This window comes from Lathyrus oleraceus, chromosome 4, assembly GCF_024323335.1.
Source record: "Lathyrus oleraceus cultivar Zhongwan6 chromosome 4, CAAS_Psat_ZW6_1.0, whole genome shotgun sequence".
Lineage (NCBI taxonomy): Eukaryota > Viridiplantae > Streptophyta > Magnoliopsida > Fabales > Fabaceae > Lathyrus > Lathyrus oleraceus.
The window spans coordinates 139,325,803-139,344,098 of NC_066582.1; positions in this window are offsets into that span (position 1 = coordinate 139,325,803).

The window sequence follows — 18,296 nt, forward strand, 5'->3', positions numbered from 1 at the left end:
GGAAGAAGGAGGGTGATACCAGTGCAGTATACGCACAAAGAGGACCCAGTAGGGATCGTTACTTCCAGCATACTGCTGCGGTAACCATTCCTGCTGAGCATCAGCCTGCACAGCAACAACAACAACAACAACCTCAACAGCAAAGACAACCATTTCAGCAGAGGCCTCAGAGGGCTGGTTATCAGGTGTGGGGGAGAGCAGTTGATAGGCAGTTTGACAGGCCGCCTGTGACTTATTCTTTTCTGTTTAAAAAGTTGATGGACTTGGGGCTGGTACAGCTAAGGACTCTGGCACCTTTGAGACCTGATCAAAGGCCAGCCAACTATGATGAAAATGCAAAGTGTGAATTCCATTCGGGTGCTCCTGGACATAATATAGAGAACTGTAAAGCTTTTAAGCACACAGTTCAAGACCTGGTGGATTCGAAAGCTATCAACTTTGCACCATCTCCCAACGTGAATGCTAATCCCATGCCCGCGCATGGTCAAAGGGGGTGAATGCTATCTCTGAGGAGGGCAGAGTTGGGTTGTCAAGTGTTAATCAGTTGAAGGCTCCTCTGGCTGAGGTCAAGAGGCAGTTGTTAAAGAATGGGGTTTATCCAGGCTGTGATGAGCAATGTGCTGAGTGCGTTGGTGCCCCTGATGGGTGTGAACTCTTAAGGAAGACTGTCCAGAGTTTGATGGACGATGGGAGTATTTTGATTGAGAAGGTTGATATGGGAAAGAAGAGGTCTCCACCATAACAATTTATTTTGACCCGGTAGATTTGTCTACCCTGGCGGAGGCGGCTCCAGTTACCATCACGGTACCTGGACCCATTCCGTATGACAAAGAGGATGCCGTACCATGGCATTATGGTGGAGAGGTATACTGCAATGGTGAGAGGGTAGAGGATCAGACTGCGGATGAAACCACCGTTTCGAAGGTGGATAATGCCGGTCCTAGCGGTTTCACTCGCAGTGGCAGACTGTTTGCTCCGGATGCCTTAAGGAGAGAAGAAGGAGAAAAAGAGAAAAAAGAAAAGGCCGAGGCTTTAGCCAGGGCAAAAGGGAAAGCAGTGGTGAGTGATAGTACTCCAGTGGTGACACCGGCGCCGCTTGGGTCGGAAGAAAAACTTGATGATGATGCAGAGGAATTCTTGAGAATCATCAAGAAGTCTGAGTACAAATTGGTTGACCATCTGCAGCAACTCCTTCCAAAATATCCATTTTGTCCTTGCTGTTAAGCTCTGAGGGTCACAGGGAGGCTTTGTTGAAGATTTTGAGGAAAGCCTATGTTCCTCAAGAGATTACCATTAACCAGTTGGAGACGGTCGTGTCTAACATGCATGCCAGCCATGGGTTGGGTTTTACAGACATGGACTTGACTGTGGATGGGAGAAATCACAATCGGGCGTTACACATAGCGATGGAATGTAAAGGAGCCGTGCTTTCGCATGTGCTGGTTGATACCGGCTCCTCTTTGAATGTGTTGCCGAAGAAGGCTCTGGCAAAGTTGAATTGTGATGGGCTGATTCTGACTCCGACTGATTTATTAGTGCGGGCATTCGATGGGTCGAAGCGGGCCGTGTTTGGAGAGGTTGAGCTTCCTGTGAAGATAGGCCCAGAGGTGTTCAAGTCGACTTTTTACGTCATGGATATCCAGCCGGCATATAGTTGCCTGTTGGGTCGACCATGGATCCATGCTGCTGGCGCAGTGACCTCGACTTTACACCAAAAGTTGAAATACATCTGGGAGGGACAGGTCGTCACTGTCTGCGGAGAGGAGGATATCTTTGTCAGCCACCTGTCCTCATTCAAATATGTGGAGATGGATGGCGAAATCTGGGAGACGCCAAGTCAAGCTTTCGAAACCGTTAAGGTGGAGAATGCTCTGTTTGCCAAAGAGGAGGAGAAACCGTCCATTGCTTCGTACAAACAGGCCGCCGAGGTGGTAAAGAATGGAGAGGCTCCTGGTTGGGGCAGGATGATGGATATCTCCGCAAAGAAAGATCGCTTCGGAGTGGGTTACCAGCCGGGCCGAGGCTCAGGACAAGGCAGAGGACGCCGTACGTCAGTAACATTCACAAGCGCCGGAATGCTGGATCCGGATCACATCTGCATGATGAGTGAGGAAGCTGATAGCGACTGCAACATTGACCGGTGGATAAAGCCGTGCGCACCAGGGATGGGAATCCAAAACTGGAAGGCTGAAAAGATCATCCGGGTCACTCTGCTGGAAGAGTAATATTTTTCTTGTTTTGATTTTATGTGCATGAAAGCCATACGTGTTGCCCGACACGTAATGGTCCATTGTAAGGGCCACCTCATGTTTAAATTTGCAAGTTCGCATCATTAATAAAAGGATGTTTTTCAATTAAAAGCGGTGTTCCCTGTTTTTCATTTATTTTTGCAGTTTAAAAATAAAAATAAAATAAAAATGGCAATGTTTTCATTTTTCTTTTTCAATTTGTCACACACCGGTTCTAAAGCAATGCATGAATCAACATTCATGCAGATGTGATTCTTCTCCGGATCTCATTGATAACAATCCTGTTACACCCTCGTATGACTTCGACAATCCAATCTATCATGCTGAAGAAGAAGGCGAAGAAGATTGTGAACTGCCAGGGGAATTAGCCAGGTTGTTGAAACAAGAGGAGAAGGTGATTCAGCCGCATGAAGAGCAGATTGAGGTTGTGAACTTGGGTACCGACGAGGTCAAAAAAGAAGTGAAAATCGGGGCTGCTTTGGAGGAAAGTGTCAAGAGCAGAATGGTAGCACTGTTGAAAGAGTATGTCGACATCTTTGCCTGGTCTTATCAAGATATGCCAGGGTTGGATACCGATATTGTTGTGCACAAGCTACCGTTGAGAGCAGATTGTCCTCCAGTGAAGCAGAAATTGCGCAGAACTCGACCTGACATGGCGATGAAAATCAAAGAAGAAGTGCAGAAGCAGTGGGATGCTGGTTTCCTTGCTGTCACTAATTATCCGCCGTGGGTTGCAAATATCGTGCCAGTTCCGAAGAAGGATGGGAAGGTGAGAATGTGTGTGGACTACCGAGATCTGAACAGAGCTAGTCCGAAAGATGATTTTCCGCTACCTCACATCGATGTGTTGGTAGATAATACAGCTCAATTCTCGGTGTTTTCCTTCATGGATGGCTTTTCTGGCTATAATCAAATTAAAATGTCGCCAGATGATATGGAGAAAACAACGTTCATCACACCGTGGGGTACCTTTTGTTACAAGGTGATGCCATTCGGTCTCAAAAACGCCGGTGCTACTTATCAGAGGGCCATGGTGACTTTGTTTCATGATATGATTCATCATGAAATCGAATGCTATGTTGATGACATGATAGCAAAGTCCCAGACAGAAGAGGGGCATTTGGTAGATTTGGCCAAGTTGTTCGACCGGCTGAGACAGTTTAGACTGAGGTTGAATCCGAACAAGTGCACGTTCGGAGTGCGGTCCGGTAAATTGCTGGGGTTTATTGTAAGTGAGAAAGGAATCGAGGTTGATCCTGCAAAAGTAAAAGCAATAAGAGAAATGCCTGAACCGAGAACGGAGAAGGAGGTTCGTGGTTTCTTAGGTAGATTGAACTACATTTCACGGTTCATATCTCATCTAACAGCCACGTGCGAACCGATATTCAAGTTGTTGAAAAAAGATCAAACGGTCAGGTGGAATGATGATTGCCAAGCGGCATTTGAAAAAATAAAAGAATATTTGCAGGAGCCTCCGATTCTGATGCCTCCTGTGGAGGGAAGACCGTTAATTCTGTACTTGACGGTCCTTGAGGGGTCTATGGGGTGTGTATTGGGGCAGCATGACGAGTCTGGTCGAAAAGAGCATGCCATATACTACCTTAGCAAAAAGTTTACCGACTGTGAAACAAGATATTCACTGCTCGAGAAAACTTGTTGTGCTTTGGTCTGGGCTGCTCGCCGACTAAGGCAGTACATGCTGGTTCATACCACTTTATTGATTTCCAAGATGGATCCAATCAAGTACATTTTCGAAAAGCCAGCATTGACCGGACGGGTTGCGAGATGGCAAATGATTTTGACAGAATATGATATACAGTATACCTCTCAGAAGGCTATCAAGGGGAGTGTATTGTCTGATTACCTCGCCCAGCAACCCATTGATGATTATCAACCGATGAAGTTTGAATTCCCTGATGAGGACATCATGTTTCTCAAATCGAAAGATTGCGAGGAACCAATCCCGGAGGAGGGGCCTGACCCTGAATCCGAATGGATTTTGATGTTTGATGGGGCCGTTAACGTGAATGGAAGCGGTGTTGGTGCTGTTTTGGTTACGCCGAAAGGATCCCACATTCCTTTTGCTGCCCGGCTAACATTTGAGTGCACCAACAACGTGGCTGAATATGAAGCTTGTATATTGGGAATTGAGGAGGCGATTGATTTGAGGATCAAGAACCTTGTCATATATGGAGATTCAGCTCTGGTGATAAATCAGGTTAACGGGAAGTGGTATACGCATCAATCTCATTTAGTGCCGTACCGAGATTATACGAGGAGATTGTTGACGTTTTTCACCAAGGTGAAGATGCATCATGTGCCTAGAGAGGAGAATCCTTTGGCAGATGCTTTGGCTACTCTAGCCGCCTTGATTAAGGTGCAGTGGTGGAATCAGTTCCCCAGTGTTGAGGTTGGACGTTTGGATAGGCCGGCTTATGTGTTTGCTGTTGATACAGCGCCTGATGATGAGAAGCCGTGGTATTACGATATCAAGCGCTATCTGGAGACTCAAGAGTATCCCGAGGGAGCATCTAAAAAGGACCGAAAGACTCTGCGGAGGTTGGCCATGGTGTTCTACCTGAATAAGGATGGGGTTTTGTATAAGAGGAACTTTGATTGGGTCTTGCTAAGATGTGTTGATGATAAAGAAGCAAGCCAATTGATGAAAGAGGTTCATGAAGGATCGTTCGGTACCCATGCCAGTGGGAATGCAATGGTAAGGAAGCTGCTGAGGGCAGGTTATTATTGGATGACAATGGAGGCCCAATGTTTTAATTTCGTGCGGAAGTGTCATAAATGCCAGATTTATGCTGATAAGGTGCACGTGCCTCCAAATCCTTTGAGCTTAATGTCGTCTCCATGGCCGTTTGCTATGTGGGGCATTGATATGATCGGAAAGATTGAGCCTACAGCTTCGAATGGGCATCGGTTCATATTAGTGGCTATTGATTACTTCACCAAGTGGGTTGAAGCAGCCTCTTATACGAACGTGACGAAGCAGGTTGTGGCCAGGTTTCTCAAGAGAGACATCATTTGCAGATATGGGGTTCCCGAGAGAATCATTACTGATAATGGTTCTAATTTGAACAATAAGATGATGGCAGAACTGTGCCGGGAATTCAAGATCGAGCATCATAATTCTTCTCCTTATCGTCCGAAGATGAATGGGGCGGTTGAGGCAGCCAACAAGAATATCAAGAAGATTGTGCAGAAAATGGTGGTAACCTATAAAGACTGGCATGAGATGTTGCCGTTTGCATTGCACGGGTATCGAACGTCGGTGCGTACATCTACTGGGGCAACTCCTTTCTCATTGGTGTATGGGATGGAGGCTGTATTACCTATTGAGGTTCAGATTCCCTCTTTGAGAGTCCTGATGGACGTGAAATTGCAAGAGGCTGAATGGGTAAGAACCCGATACGAGGAGTTGAGCCTAATTGAGGAAAAGAGGCTGGCGGCCATCTGTCATGGGCAGTTATACCAGCAAAGGATGAAGCGTGCTTTTGACAAAAAGGTGCGACCTCGGGTATATCACGTAGGTGATATGGTGCTGAAAAGGATCCTTCCTCCTCAAAACGATCGAAGGGGCAAATGGACACCGAATTATGAAGGTCCATTCGTGGTCAAGAAGGTCTTCTCTGGCGGAGCCTTGTTGCTAACGACCATGGATGGCGAGGATTTTCCATCCCCTGTGAATGCGGACGCAGTTAAAAAATACTTCGTGTAAAGAGACCCGCTGGACGAAAAGAATAAAACAGTTCAGGCAAAAATGGGCATCCCGGCGAACCAAAAACAGAAAGAAAGGTTCGGGCAAAAATTAGGGATAAAATGAAAAATTGTACACCCGGCAAGTCGAAAACCTGGAAAGGCGGCTTGGGCAAAAAAGGGTATCCCGGTGGACTGAAAACCCGAAAGGGCGGTCCAGGCAAAAGAGGGATTGAAACGAACAACTGCGTCCAGCATGATCGTTTGCGTTTTGGTTAAGGCATCATGGATAATACCCGGTGGGGATCAATCAGAAACGTCTTGTTCAGAAGGCAGAAAGCATGGAGAGTCTGAGGATATATGGGGTGTAACTGAGTTGGAACTCGATGAGATCACGGGTTTCACATTGCCATTAGGATAGATTTTTCCTTTTGTGCGCAATTACCTCTTTTCAGGAATTGCTTCCTTTGTATTGCTCATTTGAGCCACACTTTTTTCAATCAATAAAATGCATATTCAGTCAAATAATTTTGTTTTTGTTTTTCATTACCGCTTTGATTGCAAAAACATCCAATTATTTTTGATAAAGAATCTTGCATTTTGAGACATACAGGTCCCTTCCAATGCATGTTTATAAGATTGAGAGCTTGAAATCTTATTCGGAAGGTTGAGGGACCCAAGTGTTGAAATCTTGACACGCCTGGGGCACGGTTTTATCTGACGATCTCCTTTTGCAGGTGCTGTTAGATATTTTCGCTCACTTGCAGGTTGTGATGTGGAAGCTTTTGACAAGACAAATCCCCGTGGAGTCCGGTCAGGGACGAATGAATATGAAGGGATGACGAAGAGACGTTGAGACGTGCGACGATCCTTGAATGATAATCAAGAAGACTCTTCAAAGTCGGAAGACTGGAAAGTCTGTGGAAATTCCCCGCAGAGTCCAATCAGGGACAGGCGAGTTGGAGGAACGGTGGAGAGACGGCGAAGGACGTCCGAGGGCCTTTGAAATTAATCAAGAAGACTCTTCAAAGTCGGAAAATTGAAATTTCTGTATAAGTCCCAGGAGTTCGATCTTCGTCGAGTGCGGAGCGATTGGGAATACAAGATGATGGAGCAGAAAAGGTCCAGACGAGTCTGGGAATTCTCAAAAGTGGAAAGCTGATACGAGATTAGGAGGCGGATACTATGGTTCGACAAGTCGACGGGTGTTCTGTACCAACTTTTCTCATTTCCCCAGCGTAGTCTCCAAACAGAGTCGTGAGAACTAACTCCCCAGCAGATCCAAGGTCTGTGGGTCCCCTAGTCGAGTCAGGATGGTTATCCCAGGCAGGTTTAAAACGATGTTTCCTCAGCAGCAGGCCCGAAGGTTGTTATCCCCGAGTGGAGCGGGTTGCAATGAAATATATCTCCAGCGGTGCTCATCCTACCAGTGGATTGGACGAGTTTCCGTAGCAGACTGATATCTGCATCCCCAGCTGAGTTGATTCTACCTGTGGATTGCACGGGTTGTCCCCAACAGAGTAACATTCGTTTCCCCTGGCAGGGTCAGGATGGTTATCCCCAGCAGGTTTTAGATCGATGCTTCCCCAGTTGCCAGGCCTGGAGGTTGCTGTTTCCTAGCGGAGTATCTGTGAGCATTTCCCCAGTGAAGTCGTCAGGTATCTGTGAGGGTTCTCCAAGCAGAGTCGGGATTGATATCCCCCGCAAGTCAAAAATCGAGGTATCCCCACTGAGCGTTGGTGGTTCCTATCCCCCAGCAATTCCCCAAGCGGATTGGGTGCAAAGGAGGCTTTCCCCAGCAAGGGTTACCTTTTCCCAACAGCAGCGTCATTCCCCAGCAGGGTGGAATCGGAGTATTGACGAGTTCCTCAGCAGAGTGTCTCGAGTTCCCCAGGAGAGTCCCTTGAGGGGGATATTTTTTATGCATTCATCATGAAGAATAAGCATAGCATATTGCATAATAAATCGCGTAGCATTTCCATAATTATGGAGCATTACGCAGAAAAGTCAATCATGCATCATATTGCACGCATAAGCTAGGCTGAAGCCGTGGTTACCGTTTGAGAGGTGGTTTTATCAGAAGTGAAGGTGTTGCTCCGCGGAGTTTAGTATCTTGATTTTGAATCAGAGGTGTTCCTCAGTAGTGCGATACTGGAGGAGTTTTCTGTCGTGCGAGACAGCGATTGGAAGATGTTACTCTGAGGAGTCTAGCATCATGACGTCAGATCAGCAATGTTCCCCAGTAGTGCGATATTGGAGGAAATTTTTCTGTCAAGCGGAGAAGGAAATGGAATCAAAGGACGTTACGCGATCAGCGCGATTACGGGGTTTAACTGGAGAAAAGGAAATGTTGAGACATTTTTTGGAGATTGAGGTTCAACTGGAGAAAAGGAGATGTTGCGGCATTTTCTGGGGTTCAAATGGAGATTGGAGTTGAAGATTATATCCGGGATGAGGTCCTCAGGATTATCTTCTGTTCATGTGTCACCTTAGACTTTGGCTGAGGCCAATGGAGGTCGTTATAGGTGTCTTCCAGGGAAGAGACGCACATGTTACCTTCCTTTTGTGAAGGTATACCCTCTGATATGTCGCCCTCAGAGTGGTTTTGGTGTTATTTCCGACGTTGCCAGCGGAATTATCACGAGAAATTGGAGAGCGGGGTTCAAACGGAGAAAAGGAAATGTTGAGGCATTTTCTGGGGACGGGGTTCGAATGGAGAAAGGGAAATGTTGAGGCATTTTTTGGAGAGCGGGGTTCAAATGGAGAAAGGGAGATGTTGCGGCATTTTCTGGAGAATGGGGTTCACAATGGCGATCGCGAGTTATCGTCAGGCGACTGGGGTTCAAATTGGAGAATGGGGTTCATTATTTTGGCAAAACAAGATGTTGGGGTTCAACTGCAGCGATCGGGGATCATTTGCGCAAAAGAAAAATCTCGGGGTTCAAGAAAAGCATGAAAAGGAGAGATAATAATCCCCAGCGGACGTGTGGTGTTCAGGCCATGGTTATCCCTGCGTTACCGTTTATTTTGGTATCCAGGTCGACGTTACTATTTCGTGATCAGGCCGACTTTTTCCGTTCCAGACGGATTCTTGTTTCAAGACTGTTCCTTTGCCGATTATGACAGGCGTTGTTAATTATTTTCCCAGCAGAGTGCAAATTTCTACGGTTCTTTGGTATTCAATCCCTGTGTACCCTGAAAGTCTGACAGCCGTTGCTCTCATCCATTCGGGTTCCCAGCTGATTGAATAGGGGCAGCTGTAGCACCTCAAATTTGCACCTACATTTTGTACATACATTTTCATCATTAGTTCATTAACATAATATAGTCCACTGCATAACATTGCATTGTCCATTTGCCCAAGTGCAAGTTCAGCTGACAAGTTAGGTCAAACTGGTCAGGAGATCAGTCAATCAAGCAAGCAAGGGCAATTTTCATTGAGCCAAGGCCCTAGGGTTGGTCCAACATGTTCACATGACCTAGGGGTCCTTTTGAAGTGTTTTGGTCAAGGTTTGATTGCTCAGAAGTCATCAGTCATGGCTCAGTTCACCAGAAACCCTAAAAAGTCAACTATTGGTCAACTGTGCATTTAATCAGTGATTGGATGGTGGGAATTGGTTTGAGAAGGCTCATTCATGTCCATATAGGCCTCATATAACATGTCAAACATCATCATGGAAGAATTTGAAGCCAAACAAGAAATTTCCAAAAATAGAAAGTTGACCTGTAATTGAAACTTGCCAAAAATGGAAACTTCTTGATCCCAAACTTACATCATGATACAAGCTTCAAATGAATTTTTGCCCAACATTAAAGTTGAAGATCTTGTTCTCCCATTTCCAAAAAGTCCAAGAACTCTCAATTCCCATGTATGGTTGGCAATATATGATCAATTCATTTTCAAAATTCTTGAACTTCAAAAGGCCATATCTCTCAAACCATTTGGCCAATTTGGGTGGGGTTTTTTGCAACAAGTCACATTTGACCTCCTCTTTCCAAAAATGTAACCATCATTCACCAAAACATCATAGATCAAAATGGCATTTTTTGACTTACTTGAATTAATTTTAAGTAAAGTGGAAATTTGACTTTTTGATTTAACCATTTCCAACCATTTTTGCCATTCAAATATGTTATGGAATGTTGTTTAAGACTTGTTGAAGGCCCAATTTCGTGGCTTTTGCCCTTGCACCTCACCATTCAAGCCAAAATGACCAATTAGCAAAGTTGGCATTTTTAACAAATTTGGATTAAACTTCCATTAACCTGGCTTAGCAAAAGATAAACAGAAGATATAAGGCTCATTTTCTGCCAATTGGAAACCCTAGCAGCCTCTCATTCTCATAGAATTCTCACTCTCTCAAAATATTCATTCTTGCATTTTTGAAACTTTACTCTGAAAATTGCAAAACACTCGAGCTATCCTTGCTTGCTACATCATCTCTCATCATCTTTGAACTGATTCCAAGCATCAAACACTGACTGTAAAGACCATTTCGTGACTGTTTTCTCCAAGCTCCATTAATGGCAAAATTTGATTGGAGCCAAACCAAGCTTTCTTGAGCCAAGCAAACTTCATCATTCATCATTGGGAGCTTGTTGGAGCAACTGTTTCATCACCAAAGATCCAAACAACAACTGTTTCACTAATTTCTTCAAAATCAAGTAAGAACTCGAATCTCCAATTTCTTGAAACTATGTCATGCTTTAGTTAGGTCTTGTTGTGCTGGTCATGTTGGAACTTGAATCACTAAAATGGTTAACTATTCTGAGAGAAATCTAAGTTTCAAGTTTGATGTTAAATGTTATTTTTGCTCGATTCGTGTTGTTCAAGTTGATTCAATGAAAATGGAGTTTGGATTATGCATGTGTGTTGTTTGCTGGTCATAATGGTATGCTCAATTTGTATTTCTGGGCAAATTTATTTTTTCGAATTGATTGGAGAAGATGAATAAACACTGTAGCGGTAAACCCTAGTCTTCATGGCAATTCCCAGATTTTTTTCACGTGCCTTGCATGATGTCACTGTTCCATCCCCCATGACCAATCAAAACATTTCCTGCCTCTGGCCAATGCGCACCGTTTTGCTTAAAGTTCCACAATATTACCAAATTGCCACGGCCTATTTTATTTGTTTATTTAAATCATTATTTGTTCAATATTTATTTCATTTACATGGCCAATCTTACAAAAATCATAGCATCTTCATTTGTGATCCAAATTTCATGGGAATTTTTGCATTGTGTTCATCTGGATCTCTAGTATTTTGTCATGTTTTTTCCTGATTTTTTTTGATGAGTGGATTTTAATTGGTATTAGGGTTTTGTTCATGTGACCATCTTTTGTACCTTTTTCCAAAACATTTGTGAAATGATGATGCTTTGTCCAATGGCTTCCAAATTTTTTGTGCACAAACTAGACACATTCATGGTGATATTGGTATAGAGTTTATGAATTTATCATCTCTGGTTGTTGAGTTATGATTTTTTGAAGTAGGGTGTGACAATTTGTGTCACACCATTGATGTGCAACTTGATGATTTTCAATACCATGCTTCTTGACCTCAAATTGCTTTGAATTTTTGCATGAATGAACCTATGGATGTCTAGTTTACATGTGATTTTTCTTGGAATTGTTTGTGGCATTTCCTAATTGTTTGAGATTTTTCTCCCCTGTTTAGTCATATGTTGACTTTTTGTGACACATGTTCCCATTTCATTTGTGAAATTCTCATACTTTATTAGATGGACATGAAATTTGACATGTGATTAGTAGACATCTTAAGCTTTGCCATGGTTTTGATCCCATTCATTTCTCATATGCTATCACTGTTTTATGAATTATTCAAGTTGGTGCATGTTTGGTTGACTTCTTTGAGTATGCTTGAACTTGCCTTGCCTTTCTGATTTTCATTGACCAACTTCCTTTGATCCAAATGAGATGAAATTTGATATGCATATCATGTTATGGATTATGTTTGAGCATGAATTATTTGATGATTTTTGGAATTGTTTATGATTGGTTTTGAGTTGAGTCTTGCTGTTGACTTCTATGAGCTTCCATATGCCATGCTTTGACTTCTTTTGTTTATAAAATGATGATGATGAATGATATGATTGTGAAACCAATTGAGTTTGTTTCTTGATTGTTTGAACTTGATTTTGGACACTTGCCACTTGCTGTTTTGACTTTCTTATCTCTTTTTGACCCTAGGCTTGTCCTAGTGGTCTTGTTGCTCATGTTTAAGCTTGTTGTTTCAGGTTAAGCAACAAATGCTTCAAAGAGATTAATACCAGTTGCTTGAGTTTGATGTTTTATCATGGACTAACTTGTGTGTTTTGTAGGTTGTTTAGCTCACTTGCTTTGAGCTTGTGCTTTGCACAACTGATTGACTGTATTATCTGTTTGGTTTATGTTGTTTGTTCTAACTTTGTGTCTGATATACTAACTGTGCTTGACTGATTTCAGGTACTTTAGTTGCTTTTAGTTCCTTGTGAACTTTGCTTTGCTTTGCTTGATAAGCAATTTGCTTTGAGGTATAATTCCTTACTCCATGTAGTCTGGAAGACCTGGCCTGTTACTTGGCCAGGCAACTGTCTGAAGTCCTCCTTAAGAGGCAATGCTTGTGTGTGTTTACATTTGTCCCAAGCAGGAAAAGTCCTTTAAATAAGGCAATTGGTGGATATAAGAGATATGTAGTCTATCTCCCACTATTCTGTGAGTCTTCTCCTTGCTCCCATGACATGGTTGTAGCATTGAGATCCTAACCCAAGATCTATCGAGTCAATAATCTGTGGAGAGAGTTCCTACTTTCTGAACTCCCACACCTTCTGATATTCAAATGTTCTCCCTGACCAGGGATAAGAGCAATGAGGCACACCCCTCATATCCTTTCATCTGCTTCACCTTGGCTCTCAATGTCAAGGTTAAGAGCACCATTAACCCAGTTACAGAGGTTTGTTTGTTGAGGTTGATATGACCCCTCGACTAAAACCTAACCTTGATTGAGCCCATTGTTTGCATATAGTGTGTGCTACTTGTGCTTGTGTGTTTGTTTGACTTGCTTCCTGTGCAAGTTAGGTTTAGTTTAGCTTGCTTCCTGTGCAAGTTAGGTTTAGTTTGGCTTGCTTCCTGTGCAAGTCAGGGTTAGGATAGGCTTGCTTCCTGTGCAAGTTAGCTAGAAACCTTAACTTAGGGATGATTTGCATGATAACATCTAGGCTCGAGTCGTAGTCTCCCTAGTTGTGTCTCCCTCTGTTATCTGGTTAGGCTAGTCTTTCTCCCCTCTGTAGGGGAACTACATCGCCCTGATCCTCGTTCCAGACGAGGTATGTAGGCAGGAGACCGTGCGAGGTCTCTCCGGGAACCTTTTTTCTTTTTGTGTGTGTTGTTTGACGATTGCTAGGCTCGAGTTCCCGACTCCTTAGCAATTTGTTGTCTGTTTGTTCTTGGTGTGTGCTTGGAAGCCGGTATAAGTCCATCGAGTGGCATCTGGGTTCCAGTGTGCGTGTGTTGGTTTGGATGCTGATGTAAGTCCAGTGATTGGCATTCGGGCTCCACGTTTGCCTTTGCCTGTTTTTGTGTGCGTGTCAGCCGAGCTACGAATGCTCTGATTCTCCTTCGTCCAAGGAGATACGTATGCATAGGACGCGATATCCTAGCGAGCATGTGTCGTTTCCCCAGTTCGAACTACTTTGACTCTGATGTCTATGCCTGATAGACTAAGTAGGCCCAGGATCCGATATCCTGCCGAGTCAGTTTTAGTCTTGTTTGTTTTCCTGTGTCTCTTTCAGCCAGTGTGTGTGTGTGGTGTTTGTTTTAGCAACCTTTTCTTTTCTTAGAGCGTGGATCCCGTCGAGTACGACGGACGTGAGGGGTGCTAATACCTTCCCCTTGCGTAACCGACTCCCTTACCCTTTCTCTTTGGTCGCGAGACCATGTCTTTTCCAGGTTTACTCTGAGCGTTTCCTTTCCCTCTTTTGGGATAAATAACGCACGGTGGCGGCTCTGTTGTTCTTGTTTTCCCGCCGGTTTTTCGCGTAATGCGACAGTAGGGACATCGTTTCCAATGAGTAATATGTCATCTATATATAATATCAGGAAAACGATCATGCTCCCACTAACCTTCTTATAGACACAAGGCTCATCTTCGTTCTTGACGAATCCATATTGTTTTACTATTTCATCAAAACAAAGATTCCAGCTTCTGGAAGCTTGCTTCAATCCATAGATTGATTTTTGTAACTTACATATCTTTTGGGCTTCTTCAGGTATGTCAAATCCTTCAGGTTGTGTCATGTACACATCTTCAAGAAGATTCTCATTAAGGAAAGTAGTTTTGACATCCATCTGCCATATTTCATAATCATGATATGCAGCGATAGCAAGTAAAATCCGAACAGATTTAAGCATTGTAACTAGTGAAAAGGTTTCATCATAGTCAACCCCATGAATTTGTTTATATCCTTTTGCAACCAGTCTTGCCTTATAGGTATGTACCTTACCATCTATTCCAGTATTCATTTTGAAGACCCACTTGCATCCTATAGGGTTAACTTCTACAAGAGGCTCTACCAAGGTCCAAACCTGGTTTGTGTACATGGAATCCATTTCAGATTTCATGGCTTCTAGCCACTTCTCAGACTCGGGACCAGTTATGGCCTCTTGGTAGGTCACAGGCTCATCTTGATTCATGAGTAATACATCACCTTGATCAGTTATGAGATATCCATATCTCTCAGGTAGGTGACGTATCCTGCTTGACCTACGCTGGTCTTGTTCTACTTGAGCAGGTTGCTCTTCCATAACTACTTGTGTTTCCTGCTCTAATTCCTCCATGGGTGTATCAATGCTTTGTGATTCTTGAATTTCTTCAAGCTCTACTTTTCTCCCACTGATTCCTTTGGAAATATAAAATCCTTTTCTAGGAAAACTCCAGTTTGAGCGACAAACACTTTGCCCTCAGAAGGATTGTAGAAATAATACCCTCTTGTTTCTTTAGGATACCCCACAAATAAGCATTTGTCAGATTTTGGCTCAAGCTTAGTTGAAATTTGTCGTTTCACATAAACTTCGCAACCCCAAATCTTCATGTAAGACATATGTGGTTTCTTACCACTCCATATCTCATATGGTGTCTTCTCAACCTTTTGGATAGAACACGGTTAAGTGTGTAAGCTGTTGTCAATAATGCATGTCCCCAAAAGGAGTTTGGAAGATCTGCGTGACTCATCATGGATCGGACCATGTCTAACAGGGTTCGATTTCTTCTCTCAGATACACCATTCCATTGGGGTGTTCCAGGAGGAATAAGTTGGGATAGAATCCCACACTCTTTCAGATGATCATCAAACTCTAGGCTTAAATACTCACCACCTCGATCTGATCGAAGAGTTTTAATATTCTTACCTAGTTGGTTTTGTAATTTATTCTTGAATTCCTTGAACTTTTCAAAGGACTCTGATTTGTGTTTCATTAAATACACATAACCATATCTACTGAAATCATCGGTAAATGTGACGAAGTACTGAAAACCTCCTCTAGCTCGTATGTTCAGTGGTCCACATGCATCAGTATGTATGAGGGCCAAAAAGATCATTAGCTCTTTCACCTTTTCCTGTGAATGGAGACTTTGTCATCTTTCCAATTAAACAAGATCTGCATGTCTCATATGATTCATAATCAAGAGTCCAAGAGTCCATCTTTATGGAGTTTGAAAATGTGTTTCTCATTTATGTGGCCTAATCGACAATGCCAAAGGTAAGTTGAATTTAACTCATTAGGTTTCATCCTTTTAGTATTAATGTTATAAATAGGCATTTCAAGATCAAGGACATATAGTCCATTGTTCATTTGTGCAGTAGCATAGCATATATCATTCAAATAAATTGAGCAACAATTGTTCTTTATTATAAATGAAAAACCAAACTTGTCCAAACAAGAAACAAAAATAATATTCCTGCTAATTGCAGGCACATAATAACAGTTCTCTAACTGAATTATTAAACCACTAGATAAAGTCAATACATAAGTTCCTACGGCTAAAGCAACAACCTTTGCTCCATTGCCAACTCATAGGTCAACTTCACCTTTTGCCAAATCTCTACTCCTTTTTAGTCCCTGCACATTTGTACAAATGTGAGAACCGCATCCAGTATCTAATACCCGTGATGCAGAAGTAGATAAATTAATTTCAATAACAAAAATACCTGAAGTTGAAGTCTCTACTCCATTCTTCTTATCTTCCAGGTACTTTGGGCAGTTTCTCTTCCAGTGTTCGGTCTTACCGCAATGGAAGTAGGTGTCTTCTTTTGTTATGCCTCCACTAGGCTTCAAAGCAGCAACAATGGGTTTGGGTTTGGCAACTGCCTTGCCTTTCCCTTTATCATCCTGCTTGGTGGGTCTTTTATTCTGTCTCTTTCCATTTCCGATCATCAGAATGGACTTCCCTTTTGACTTCAAATTCTGCTCAGCAGTTCTTAACATGGCTAGCAGTTCAGGAAGAGATTTGTCCATATCATTCATATTGAAATTTAGGACTAATTGACTGAATCTATCTGGCAACAATTGCAAGATCAAATCAGTCGCAAGTTCCTTTTCGAGGGGAAAACCCAACCTCTCAAGGTTTTCCACATACCCAATCATCTTGAGCACATGGGGACCTACAGGGGCTCCCTCAGCTATCTTGCCTTCAAAAAGGGCTTTTGAAACTTCAAACCTTTCATGCCTTGCTTGCTCTTGATAGAGCATCTTCAGGTGTTCGATCATATCGAACGCTGCCATGTTCTCATGTTACTTTTGCAACTCTGAGTTCATGGTAGTCAGCATGAGACAAGCAGTTTCATTGGCATCATCGACATGCTTCTTATAAGCATCTCTTTCTGCCTTAGGTGCAGAACTAGGAGGTTCCTCTTCAGGAACAGGTTTCTCCAAGACATACAACTTTTTATCATGTTTGAGGACAATCCTCAGATTTCGGTGCCAATCCAAAAAATGTGTCCCAGACAATTTTTCCTTGTCAAGGATTGATCGTAAAATGTTGTTAGAAGTGTTTGTTGTCATGGTAATCTACATGAAATTAATGAAAATATAAGTATCAATAACATATTTAATTAGGCCCTTAATTAAATATGCTCCCACTATTTTACTCAAAACAAATGACTCTCATCATTTGATTCGGAAAATCCCGTTGGAAGATTTTCTAATGGGTCGAGATCCACATTTCACTTTGTTTTAAGTCCGCGTAGGCGGATTACATAAAACTATGTTATTTAGGTAGGAACTCCTTCCAATTGTATCTAATACAACTCTCAAATATTTTAGTTGGGTGAATAACTCTTTATTCCAATCCATCACATGAATCATTTCCAATTCTTGCTTCTAAACACATATAATCTTATTATAATTTGTTTAGTTAAGTTTGACCCATTTTTTTAGCAATTGGATATTATAATTATCCCATCGCACCTTACTAATATAGAACATGCACCTCGCGTAGGCGAAACCTACATTATTCGATACTAGTCTTGATGAGTGCTAAAACTTAGAAAGCATAAACTTAATATTTAATTTGAGGGAATTTGCAATTATTATGATCTCACCGACTTATTTATCATATAAATCGTCTCTCACATGCATCAACATACATTCACATGCATCAACATACATAATGAAACAGTTATGGCCCTTAGCGCAATTGTTCTCCCAAGCCAATGAGAGAACCTAAACTAACCTATTAACGATCTAAGCTTCTCCAAGCAAGATCTTCAAGGTTGTCCTCCTCTGATATTGAATTCTTCTCTTTCTTCATAACATTACATTACATAAAAGAAACTCGTTTTACATATGAGGGAGTGAGATGAGAAAAGAAGTTACATTAAGAGATTAAAAGAGAGGCACGACACGCAGGTTGTATTTTAAAAACCCAAAACAAAATAAAGGAAAACTAAGGCCATAACCGCTCACCACAAGACAATAATAATAAACACATTATTATTATTAATTTTAATTCTTTTAATTAATTAAAACCAAATTAAATTTCGGCGACCGATCACACTATGCAGAGTTAGCCGGGGTCCGCTGCCCGGTCACAAAATAGAAAAACAGAGAATACATACTTTGTGAATGTGACGACCGTCACAAAGCATGTCACGACTGTCACGTCCAGCTTGTCACGACCGTCACAGGCCCATGACGAACGTCACGCGACCAAAATTAGCGCTTTGAAACAGTCAACAGACGTAATCGAACATGCCCTCAATTCATAATTCTTTGACATCACAACCCTTGTGCCGTCACTAACCCTAATGCACCAATTTCAGACCGTCAAACACACCTCGATTG